Source organism: Protopterus annectens, chromosome 1.part2 (genome assembly GCF_019279795.1).
Source record: "Protopterus annectens isolate FY-2018-M chromosome 1.part2, PAN1.0, whole genome shotgun sequence".
NCBI lineage: Eukaryota > Metazoa > Chordata > Ceratodontiformes > Protopteridae > Protopterus > Protopterus annectens.
The window spans coordinates 72796681-72810134 of NC_056727.1; positions in this window are offsets into that span (position 1 = coordinate 72796681).

The window sequence follows — 13454 nt, forward strand, 5'->3', positions numbered from 1 at the left end:
ATTTAGATTGCCATCAAATACCAAGCATGTAATGAGCAGTTTGTAATGTGTACTCCTTTTTATTACTAAATATTTAGCTATAACGCTAAAACAAGATTGATTGCCATTTTATCTTTCTGAATGCAATTAACACTTTATTCAGATACATTTTTATCCATTTGATTCACAATACTAACATGTCTCCAGTTTCTTTTTCACATAGATATCATGATTCCATTTTTGCAGCAAGAGCATATTTGTGATGGAATATTTCTAACCCATAGACTTGAAAAGGAAAACACAAATATGTCAAATTCATCTGTGTAATATTGCTGCAATTAGTCTCATCTTTTGCTTTAAATCATTCTATATCAGGGCACTCACAGATTTATTTATTTATTTGCTTTTTGTTTATTGGGAAAGTCCACTGGGCCAAAAGAAACAATTTTCAGTGGAGGCCCAGGAAGAAAAGCTCTGCAATACAAAATATCAATTAAGCAGTTAAAATTATATAGCTGAAATTACAAAGGAGTTACAAAATATTAATCAATTAAACAGTTAAAATTACACAGTTGAACTTATGAAGGTATTAGCATGAAACTTAACAGAGAAATCAAAATGAATAAGTATACATAAGTTGTAAGAAAAAGCAAAACAGAAGTAAATTCTAAGCATTAGTTCAAGTATCATATTATGTGTAAGGTGTCTTTAAGGAAATGCTGCCTACACATGAAGAAGGTGAAGACAGTTTGGGAGTCAAACATTTCTCTGGGGGTTTGGTGCAAGTATGTAGTCAAGTTTTGAAATGGTAGGACTTTTGAGTTGCTCTAATGGATAGAGGTACAACATTCCAGCCCTTGGCTACTGTAAATGAGTAAAGTAGCTGACCAGATGGGAGATTAGGTTTGTGGACCTGTAAGAGCTTCTGATCACCTGATCTAAGGGGCCTGTTTGGGAGATAGTAGTCGAATGTTTAGCTCAAGGCAGGACAGTCTTGGGGTTTGAAGAGCATTTTGTGAGCTGTGGTTAGTTGTAAGTGTATGAGATAGTCTGGAAGTTCTAGCCATTTTAGTGATTTAAGGACAGTGCAGTGATGGGTGGAGTATCTAGAGCTGGTTGCGAATTTGGTGATTTTATTATAGCATGTCTCTAGTTTGTGTTTAGAGGAGGTTTGGATATTAGTAAGTAGTGGGGCACTGTAGAGGAGAGAGGGTGAAAGATAAGTAGTTGCAAGGTTTATTCTTGTGGATGGGCTCAGGAAGTTGTTGTGTCTATATAGGGTTCCAAGTTTAAAATGGGTTTTGCAAATATTGTATTGTATACGAAGGTCGAATTTCTTGTGTTCATCAATAGTGACCCTAAGGAGCTTTTTGTGGCTAATGACTTTAATTGGTGATTTATTAAGAAAAAAGATGGTGGACTCAGTCTTATTTAAGGTTTTTTTTTTAAGGGAGAAGAGTACGATTTTATATTTTTTAAGGTTCAGGGCTGAGTGGTTATTTTGCATCCAAGATTCAGTGGAGGAGAAGGCATTTTAGGTAAGTGTAAGTAAGTCAGAGTTAGAGTTGGCAGAGCAGATGATGGTAGAGTCATCTGCATATTGAATGACAGATCCTTGCAGTAGTGATGATTGAAAATTGTTGATGAATATGCTAAATAGGATTGGTCCAAGTATGGAACCTTGGGGAATGCCAGTGGTGTTTTGAGGAAAGGAGAGATGGGGTTTTCCCATCTAACTGCCTGTTATCTTTCAGCTAGATAGCTAGAGAACCAGTTTAGGGTATGGAGGTTAAGACCAACCATAGAGAGATGGGAGATGGGTAGAGGGTGAGAGACAGTGCCAAAGGCTTTGGATAGCTCGAGGAAGAAGGCAGAAACAATTTTACCAGTGTCACACACTCTGTTTACAGTATCCATAAAGGAGAGAAGGGCATTTGTAGTACTATGGCCAAGCCTGAAACCATGTTGTGAGGGTGAGAGTATGTGGTTGTCTAGAAGGTAGTGGAGAAGTTCACTACTGATGCATTTTTCTAAGACTTTGGAGACAGGAGAAAGAATTGCAATGGGTCAGAAGTTAGTGATGTCTGTGTTATTGCCACCTTTATGAGTGTGGAGGATGAAGGCCTTTTCCAGGCTTTGGGAATGTAGGACTCAAGGATGGATCTGTTTATAAGTATGCTTATGGGATAGGAGATACTGTCAGCAGTGATTTGTAGGTATTCTGAGGGTATATTGTCAGGGCATTTGAGCAGGGTTTCAGTTTTAGTAGTAGTCATTTTATGGCAGAGATTGGGGTAGGCTTTATTGGAAAGGTAGCATAAGGATGGGTGTTGGGTTCTTGTGAAAGATGGGTGTTAGCAGGGGAGGGGGAGTGACTGGGGGAGCTAAGTGTGGATGCATCAGAAATGGAGTTGTTTGTTTGAGAGAAATTTGCTGTGATGTCTGCTATGGAGTTGATGAAGAAAGTATTGAACAGAGAGACTATTTCTTCAGGACATTTGTCTGGGTGAGGGCAGGGGTTGTTTTTTTGCCTGGGTTGAGTAGTGAATTAATGGAGTTCCAGAATTTTTTTTTGGTTCTGCTGGTGGTTTGATTAAAGTTTTAGGTAGTGTTCCTTTTTATCTCTGTTGACTACATTTTTTTAATTTGTTATGAAGCTCTTTAAATTTTAATAGGTCTAGGGAGTTTAAGTGTGTGTACCATGACTTCCAGATTTTGTCTCTGGTGTGCATGAGAAGCCGAGTGGATTTGGATAGCCAAGGGGCATGGCTATTTTTCACCCCCTGTACATGTAGTGGACCTAGGCTATTTAGAGTATTCATGAAGGTGGTGTTGAAGAAATCAACAGCTTTATCTAGTGGGAGAGTTTTTAGTAAATGCCAATCAATTGATTTTAGAGTACTGTAGAAAGTAATAGGGTTTAATGATGTCAATTTCCTAGTTTGTTTAAATTGGTGCTGTCTATGACTGGAGGGGGAAACACAGTTAATTAAGACTGGGAGATGATCACAAACTTTCACAAGAACGTGAAATTGCCTAACAGTTGCCTTCTTTAATTAAAGAAACATTCTCATATACACACATACATGCGCTCGTGCACGCACACACGCATGTGTAAACACATAAAAACATATTTAATGCACTTGTCAGGGATAATAGTCAAGGCAGTGATATCTTAGTTAAGTTCATTCTAGACAATAATAATTGTAAAAATGAACCTGCATTACATTTGTGTGCCTAACAGCACTCTTACCATATTCCTCATAGGAGCATAGGAAGAATATTAGGCAAGTGATCCAGGAACTGTAAGACTCGTAGCCATAAACACCTTCATGTAGGCATAATTAAAAGATGTTCATTGGGTCACTGCTGTTGTAGTCTTAGTTATGTGAGTTGCATCCTTCCTAGGATATAGTAGCTGTCCAGATTCTGAAACTTAAGGGCATATTCCATGTGCTCCGGCCATAGACAGTTCAAGAAGAACTGTAGAAAAATCAGTGGACTGGTTGCCAAGCCCTTCAGAGCTTTCCAACCTTTGAAGAGCACTCCTGTAATGGGCTTTCCAGAATCTATGGTCAGCTAGCATTTCTCCACTGATATATGGCTAATTCTCATTTCAGGAAAAAAAAACTTCCACCTTTTATTTCATGAAACAAGCATTACTTTTTTGTATAATAATTTATTTGCTTTTAGAAGTTGTATGTTTATTGGACTGCCATGTGAATTATTAGTGAATTAAAATCTGTTGTTGTGCTTTTTCCTTTTATGCAAGTACTTTTTAAAAGTATAATTTAAATTTGTTTTTTGCAGTAAAACGTTTATGAAACTTTGTTTGTGGGTTATAGTAAGTGTATTTTATGCTTGTATAGTGTTTTTGCTGTGGAAACCACTCCATTTGATACTTACCTCTTTTGCAGACTACTTCTGTCAGTGACACCCAGACTTTATTATCAGCTTTATGATCAGCCAGCTAACTGGTTCCTTGGTGCATCATTGCTGTGGTTATAAAATGAAGGCATTTGTGGCTTCATTTTATAAAATGAAGGCATTTGTGGCTTCATCAGATAACGACGTTGCCTCAGCCAATGATGCATTACTCTGCTGTGGTTATTTCTGCTTCCAAAGACCAGTCATTTTCTTCCTTGTTTTTTGCTTGAGTATTCCTTTCAGCCAACAGGATCTAGTAGTTAGATACATTTACTGTGGGGCATGGAAGAACCACTTCTGTTAGCCTCAGAGGAAGGAGGGAAGAATGCTTCTCCACCTAGCCAGACAGGGATGTTCTCCATTGTGATGTACCTGACAGAAATTGATTTACTTCTAATGAAATCCCTGCTAAAAAGAAGCAGAAAGTTTAATATATGTCTTCTACTCTCTCGTCTCACTTACTTTAGATTGGAATCATTTTCTGGGCTTAATTCAGGGCTTAGATCAGACTCTTGATCCATCTTATTATGGTTTTGCTCGTAAAAAAAGAATTCTTCATTGTTCTGAAGATTCTCAGCAGAATGATTGGGGAAAGATTTTCAGAGAACAACTTAATTTTTTTTCATCAGGTAAAAGATTCTAATTTTGAGGAGATATTTCTTTCTGATGATCCCTTGTAAGAATTATATTTTTCTAAATCCATACCTATGATGAACCATTTACTTCAGTGAGAACATAATGATATTCCAGTGTATTTGAAAAAATGCTATTATTTATTACAGCTGGGATTAACTCAACTGTCTCCTATACTTCCAGCTATGGAGGATCTTTTTATTACAGCATACAACATGGCTGACAGCAAGACTATAGCCCCTAAGAAGGCAGATGGATTGCATAAGGTTCCCCATTAAAAAAAAAAAAAAAAAAAAAATATATATATATATATATATATATATATATATATATATATATATATACGCGTGTGTGTGTGTGTGTGTGTGTGTGTGTGTCTAGTTTTGTAATTTTTAATTGCCAAGCTCAAATGTTAAAGTTTTTGCATGCATCATTTGAGAATATGAACATTATATACAATTTCCCTATCTTCTGAGGCAAAAAAAAGTGACAAAACCTCTACTGAACTTGTCACCCTCTTCAATCCCTACTTAACTGACACCATAGCTAACCCAACCACCATGTTTCTTATGGTTAACACCATCACCACCAAGACCTCTAATGACTAAACCATCCCAGAAAACAATCCTATGCACACTCTAACCTAAAAGTCTCCCCATAACCATTGCCACAATAAAAAAAACGTTTCCTTAAGCTTAAACCCTGTACTCTAGCCCCTGACAATCTACCCCCACACTTCCTGCAGCTAGCTGCAAACTCTATAGCTTATCCCATTAGCACACTCATTAACAGATCAAATAAAGAGTCCCTTGTCCCAGACATCTGGAAAAAAGCATTCATTCTCCCCTTACACAAAGGCGGCACCAACACAGATAGCACAAACTTTCAACCCATAGCTATTTTCTCACCCTCTCTCTAAAATGCTGGAAAAATGCATCCTCAACCACCTACTTGAAAATCAAATTCTGTCACCCACTCAGCATGGTTTCAGACCAGGGCACAGCATCACTACAGCCTCCTTGATGCAATTAACCGGGCATGGGATTCTGGTAAAATAATCACTTCTGTTTTCCTCGACCTCTCCAAAGCTTTCAATAGCATTTCCCACACTATCGTCCTCTCTATACTATCTACCCTCCACATTTCCCAACCTACCCTACAATGGTTCAATAGTTATCTCTCCAATAGGCAGCAATCCACCAAATGGCAACAGTCTTACTTTCCCTTCCTCAATACTTCCACAGGGGTACCCCAAGGCTCCATACTTGGTCCTGTCTTATTTAGCATCTTTATTAACAACTTTCACACAACTCTCCCACAATGCTCAGTAATCCAGTATGCTGATGACTCTACAATAATATGCACTAAAAATTCCAGCTTTGAACTCTAGCAGATCACCCAGAATGCCTTCACATCTACTGAATCTTGGATGCTTAACAATCATCGTGCCCAAAATCCAAAAAAAACTAAACAAGTCATTTTTACCCCTAAGAAAACTACTCCCCTAGAGAAAAAAAAACTCTTCAATATACAAGCCCAAGACAATACCACTATAGTCATTCTCCCACACACTAAATTACTAGGCATTATTATAGATGAAAACCTAAACTTTGACCTACACATAAACAGTAACATCAAAAAAACACACCAAAAGCTTGGTATGCTGTACAGGCATCAACACTTTCTTAGCCTCTCTACTAGACAACTCTTGTAACTACATTTTTATTATCCTATCTCCTTTACGGTGCCCCTCTCCTCACTAATATCCAAAATTCTACAAAATTCAAACTTGATATGTATTACAACAGAATAGCCAAATTTGCCACCAAGGCCAAATCCTCATCCCACCATTGTAACTCACCAAAACAATTAGGCTGGTTGGAACTCCCCTACCATCTTTCATTCACCCAGCTAACTATAGTACACAAAATAATCTACAGACCCACAGACTGTCCTGCTCTCAACTCTACTTGCCAAATACCAACCCAGCAGGCAACTAAGATCTGAAAATCATCTACTTCTAAAAGAAGAAAAGCCCACCTTACTGGCTGGTCAACTGCTCTATTCCTTCACCATTGCCATACTATGGAACTTGCTTCCTCCTTCTATAAGAAACACGGCAGCACCACCACCTTCAAACAAACACTGGCAAATCATCTCAACTCTTCCTGGCTATGTACCTGCTCTATAACCTAACCTCTTCCTTCTCCTTACATTATAACTAAATTCTTATGCTTTTACTACTAGTGACTGACGATACTTTCTCCATATTTATTTTTTTTTCTTTCATCACTTGTTGATACTGGCACAATAATGCTGATTAATTTATCTTTGTTTTTCACAATAATGCTGATTAATTTATCTTCGTTTTTACCACTCTGAATTCGTCTGGCAACCAACTAAATCCATGCTTTTATATGTATGTATATATATATATATATATATATATATATATATATATATATATATATATATATATATATATATATATATATATTCTGTATGTGTTACTGTAATCAAACCAACTAAATTCCTGACTTATGTATATATTCTATATATATTACTGTAACCACTATGTATAACACTGTTTCTACTTCTGTACCAATTAATTTTTAATTTTTTTTGTATCTATGTTCTTTTTGGAGCTTTTCTTCCCGGGCCTCCTCCAAAAATGGGCTCTTTTAGGCCCAGTGGACTTTCCCGGTAAAGAAATGCAATAAATGAATCTACAAAGGTAAGCCAAATGTTTAAGATGTTTACCTCACAGTCACAAGGTAGAGGGATTGATTCTCATTTTTGAAAGTAGCATTTACTAGGCTTAAAATGGTCTACAAATGTACTTAGTTATAAACACACTTTGACCATCTGCCTTTGGAACCCCTCCCCTTCACCCTGACAATCCTTTAAATCTCCACAAAACCATGTTCTCAGTTTCTCTTCTTGGAAAGAGATAATATCAAACAAGTAGGATCCCAGCGTGATCCATCTGGAGTACAGATGGCAGTGGGGTCCCATATTCACCACATTGAACTTCTTATTTACCTCCTGACATTTATCATCTACTGATTCAGAAAATACACAACTTGATCTACTTTCTTTGACAGGGAACTTTTTTTTCAAGAATGTATCTGGCACAAACAAAAAGAAGCTTTAAAGAGACCAGTACAAGAGGTTTTCTTTCTCAATTGGTTTATAAAAACATCAAAGTTCAAAATGCTTTCCATTTCAACCAGTTACCTCTGATTCATCATTTCCATTGCCTTCGTAACTCTAGATTTAAATGAGGCTTATCGACATATTCATATAGCCTCCAATTTCAAACTTCTTTTTTACATTTTTCTGTTTCTGGATTTTACTGTCAATTTTTGCATTACCCTTTGAATTATCACTTTTCTCAAGTGTGCCACAAAGTTCTTATCTCCAGTGATAACCTATTGCAGACTGCAATATATCCAGATATAGACTTGTTTATATTTGCAGAGTTTTTTTTTTTAAGTGTCAGGGATTTCTCACTTGGGTAAGAGATCTCCTTCACAGATGATTAGGTTTTTAGGAGAACATTCAAAGGTCTTGTTTTATTCATTCTCAAAGGATTGTTTTCCTAGAGTGTTTCTTAGATACCTCAGTTCTGAAGACTTTTCTTCCTTAGGAAAAAGTAGATCTACTCCTGAGAATTCCAATCAGTCCTGGACTTGAGCAAGGAAAATTCTCAGACTACTAAGACTGGGGTGGAGCCTGAATGGCTAACTGAGCCCAGCAGATTTTTATAGCTCCATAAACTAGTATAAAATTCAGAAAATTATTTAATTATTTTTCTAACAAAACACTTTGAATAGTCAGATAATAGTCTAAAATAACAAACTACAAGTTTTGGTGGATTTCTGTAATAAATTTCCTGTCAAATTATATTGGAGTCTATTAACAAATGGGGAAATTAATAACCTGAAGAACTCTCATTCTGAACTAACACTAAAAAAGAAACTACAACTGGTGACTACTGCACTACAATAATTATCAATGAAAATGGATGATTTTAAGGTTAATCTGCAAAATCTATAAGAGAACTGTCAAAAGCAAACAGGTGTTTTCAAAGAAATGCTTCAACAGCATCAGACTAAGATAACAACTATTGAAACTTCTTTGCGTGACATTGAAGGAAGGCTCAGAGAGGAGGAAATCCAAAGAGACTTTCTTCTGAAGCAAAATACTTGGCTTATCAATAAAGTAGATGACTTGGAAAACAGGAAAGAAGGTCAAACATCAGAATCTTCAGCTTTCCCATGAAAACAAAAGGAGGATATATCATTTCCTTCTTAAACACATGGATTCCTGAGGTTTTAGATCTTAAAGAAGGCTTTTCATTTGTTATTGAAAGGGCTCATGGAGCTTTGGGAAACCCAGCTTCAGCTGCAGATTCATTGACATCTTTTACACCACCAAGGTCAATTATAATAAAGTTTTTATCTTTCACGGACAAAGAAGTGGTGTTAAAAACTGCATGGAGAAAGAGCCCTATAAAATATAACCAAAACCTAATAAGGTTTGATAATGATTATTCTGCTAAAGTGCTGGAACAAAGGAAAAAGGCATGGCCACTAATTAAAATATGAAAACAGAAATATTAAAACTCAAATGACTTTTAATGCAAAAATAAAAATCCTGCACCTAAATGAGATGAGAACCTTCAACAACCTGGAAGAAGCTTTTACTATTTATCAAAAACAGTAATATCACATCTGTTCTAAAAGATATGGACTGGACATCTCCATCCCTGAAAAGAACCACTCATAAGAACTCCTGGACTGATGTAAAAAAGAAAAAAAAGAACCTAAACTAGCAGTTTCTGCAAAGTTTCTCAAAGTTTCCACTGCAACCTAATTATTAATGATACATCAACCTGACTTAAAACTGTAATGTAAACTATACTCTTGTGTATATATGTAACATATGTATATATATATATATATATATATGTATATATATTACATATATATATATATATATATATATATATATATATATATATATATATATATATATATATATATATATATATACATACATACAGGGAAAGGTATGCGTTTGTTTTCTTCTTTATGCATTATTTGCTATATTTGATTTATATTATAGAAATAGTTATAAAAAGCCTTTACTGTCCTATCTTTACTGTTGTATCTTTCTTCCTTTCTTTTCTTTCATACCTTTTGTATGTAGGTAACTTAACTAGTTAATTCTTTGTTCCTAATAGACTAAAATGAGTTAAACTCCTAATAGTCAAGTTTCACCATAATTCTCTCATGTTTCTGATCAAGCATTAAGTAAATGACAAATTTTCATTAACTAATACAGCAATACCAAAGATTAGCAATGCTGGTTTTATATGCTAGTAATTTACTGTTTAGATTGTTACTTGTTTTTTTTTTTAAATTGAGCAAACAAACAATGTTAAAGGAAATATCCCTTTAAATGTTATAGAAGCATGATGTGCTATGCTGATAAATACTTAGCTTTGTATTATTATAATTCCTCTAAACACTGTGATTGAGTTGTGCACTTAGCATCAAGCATATAATGCAAGCACGGCACATATATCCTTGGGAAAATGTGTTTGATAGGTCAGAATGCAATTAGTAAACAAAATGTTGTTTGGATTAAAGCTGGACAGGTCTTCTGTACAGAGAAATTGTCACCACATAATGATGCCTTGTTTAGGGATGTAATCTTTTCTATTTGTTCCAGATGCCATGAAGGGCTGATTAACCTCATGTGAGAAGATTGAATCTCCATTTTGAATACTGAAGTTACTAGAGGAGTGCTTCCTCACTTGTCTAGAGGAAAACAGTTTTTAGTACTTAATAAATAAGCACCTATCCAGCCTTGTCTAAAGGTCAGCTCTCGGTGTTTTCTCCTGTCTACCTGATGAATCTGGGCATCTTGGGACAATGCAGCAATTGTCTCATGTACACAGACAACCCTCTCCTCCTACCACCCAACTCTACGACATGTGAGAGATGCACTTATATAGCCAAACTGGAAGCAAAGCTCTTTTCACCGAAGACTGGACTAGACAGTCAGGAGGAGAAGGTAAACACTTGCACCGCACCACACTCATCACATAGTCCCTCAAAACCTGCACCACCAAAACACACACACAGAAGCACAAAACATACACCTACATTCACGGAAGCTCTCAATAATAATCTGCGCAAAAAAAAGAGACCTCCACAGCAGAAATGCAAGCAACCTCCACCCCCCAATGCAACCCAAATGACAAATAGCCCACATACTCAGTGTGCCACTCAACTACAGCCCATAAGGCATAATGTACCCAACACTCTAGTCATAGGTGAGTCTATAGTCAGGCATACTGATGTTCCACTCACCAGGCTAAACAAGGAGAAAGTTACTGTCAGCTGCCTGTTGGGTGTCAGGATCCGCCACATAACGCACACACTCAGGTCACTCCACAACAAATACAAATATGACTCTGTCATTGTCCATGTTGGTATGAATGACCTGAGACATACCTCCCTGGACTACATGAAAAGAGGCATGGAGGAGCTCTCTGATCTTGTAGCCCAGGCAGGTATGACTCTAGCCCTGAGTAGCATCCTGCCATCACCCAGAATGATACCACAGTACAAGGACAAAATGATTGACTTTAACAATTGGCTAAGCTTCTGGTGTCATTCTAAGGGAATCCAGTATCTGTCTGCCTGGGATGACATGATTGACAGACCACACTGCTTTGCCAGAGATGGCCTGCACCTGTCACCCTTGGGATTCCAGATACTGGAAAAGGCTCTTGCCACCCCTATAGTGCCTTTTTTAGGCAAGGTTCAAATGACAAATTCACCACCATAACAGGTACAAGCAAGCAAAATCTGAGGTTAATGCTACTCAATGGTAGAAGTCTAATCCTCAAAATGCACTCACTCGAGGCACTCCTTAAAATGGAGAACATTGACATCTGTGTAGTGACAGAGGCCTGGTTCAAAGCTCCAGAGAGCACCCCTGCATTACCAGGCTACAAAATCATACCACATCTTTCGGCCACCAAACCCGGACTGAAACACTAAAGGTGGAGGCATGTCCATATTCATTAAGGATATCCACACCTCCAAGCTAGTTGCTCAGCATAATGCATCCAAGATTATCCAAGTTCAACTAACTCTGGGCAAAACCGCAATCCAGATTGTAGCTTGCTACAGGCCCCCCACCATGCCCCAGGATTCCCACTCCTCTTTATCTTGATACACTGGAAAATATTAAGGTACAACCCAACACCCTAATAATGGGTGATTTCAACTACCTCACCATTAACTAGGAAAACTACTCATGTACCAACTCTTTTGCTCAAAGTTTTCTGGAAATCATCAATTCTAATGCCATGGATCAACTTATCCATACCCCCACCTGGGGCAGCAATATCTTAGATCTGGTCATCTCCAATATGGGTGACCAGTGTTCCACACCAGAGGTCAGCTCCTCATTGGTCAGATCCGACCACAAGCTAATCACCCTAAACATCCACATCCCACTCCCACCCCCCATTAGGGAAACAACCATATAAAAAATTTCTCCAAAGCCAACTTCACAATTCTTAAGACAGCTGTGGCAGACTTTACAGCACCCATGCAGATGGACAATAGAGGTACGACTGCTGAATCCTACACAAATGCACTTTATAAGCACTTACACGAGTGCATGGATCATGCTATCCCTAACAGAACCAAGATGCTATCCTCCAAAAAAAGGAAGCCAATCTGGTGGTCTTCTGCCATAAACAAACTCTACAATAGAAGAAAGAAACTGTTGCAAAAAAGAGTAAAATCCCACGATTGGAGGAATTCCCTGGTTAGCCTCAGTAAGAAGCTGAGATCCCTCATAAAATCCTCTAAAACTAGTAATGAAAACAAAATCACCACTGATTCTAAAGACAACCACAAATCATTTTATAGCTATGTCAAGGATTTCAATGGCAACACTAAGATCTGCTCTGAGTTACAGCACAATGACACTAAATATTCAGAACCAACTGATATTGCCAATATCCTGGCAGATAGGTTCAGTGCTAACTTTACCCCCCTCTCACGCCCAAAAGGGCCCATCTTTATACCAGAAGAATGCAATGTTCCTGTAATCATGGCTGTGCAGGTAAAAACTTCACTCTCCAAAGCCAAGAATACAGCATCCATGGGACCTGACAACATCCCAGGCTGCCTTCTACACAAACTACAGAATGAACTGCCACCCCACCTAAGTACCATGTTCAATTATAGCCTCACCTCAGGCTTTGTGCCCATTCAATGGTGCACTGTGACGGTTATCCCACTCCACAAAGGGGGGGGGGGCACAACAGACCCCAGGAACTACCGCCCCATTAGCCTGAAGAGCCTGGTCTGCAAGGCCATGGAACGTATCATCATGGAACTCATAAACAAAGACATTGGAGATCTCCAAACTCTGGACCCCACACAGTTTGGGTTTGTAAAAGGCAGATCATGTCTCCTAAACCTGATAGACTTCTTTGAGGCAGTCACCAAAGCCATAGATGAGAGCAAGGTGGTTCACACAGCCTATCTAGATCTCACCAAGGCATTCAATACCACCCCCCACTCTGGAATTATAGATAAACTCACTAAACTAGGTATAAATCCCTATGTCACAAGACGGGTTGCCAACTGGCTTACTGACAGAAACCACACTGTGAAAGTAGCAGACTCCAAATCAGACTTCAGACCAGTGACAAGTGGAATACAACAGGGTTCAGTCTTGTGTCCTCTCCTGTTTGGTATCTACTTCTCTGAAGTACAGGCTAACACAGAATGTCTTTGGCTAACTAAATTCACAGATGACTGCAAACTAGGAACTATAATCGAAACTCCTAATGATGTAGACATCCTACAAAAGGG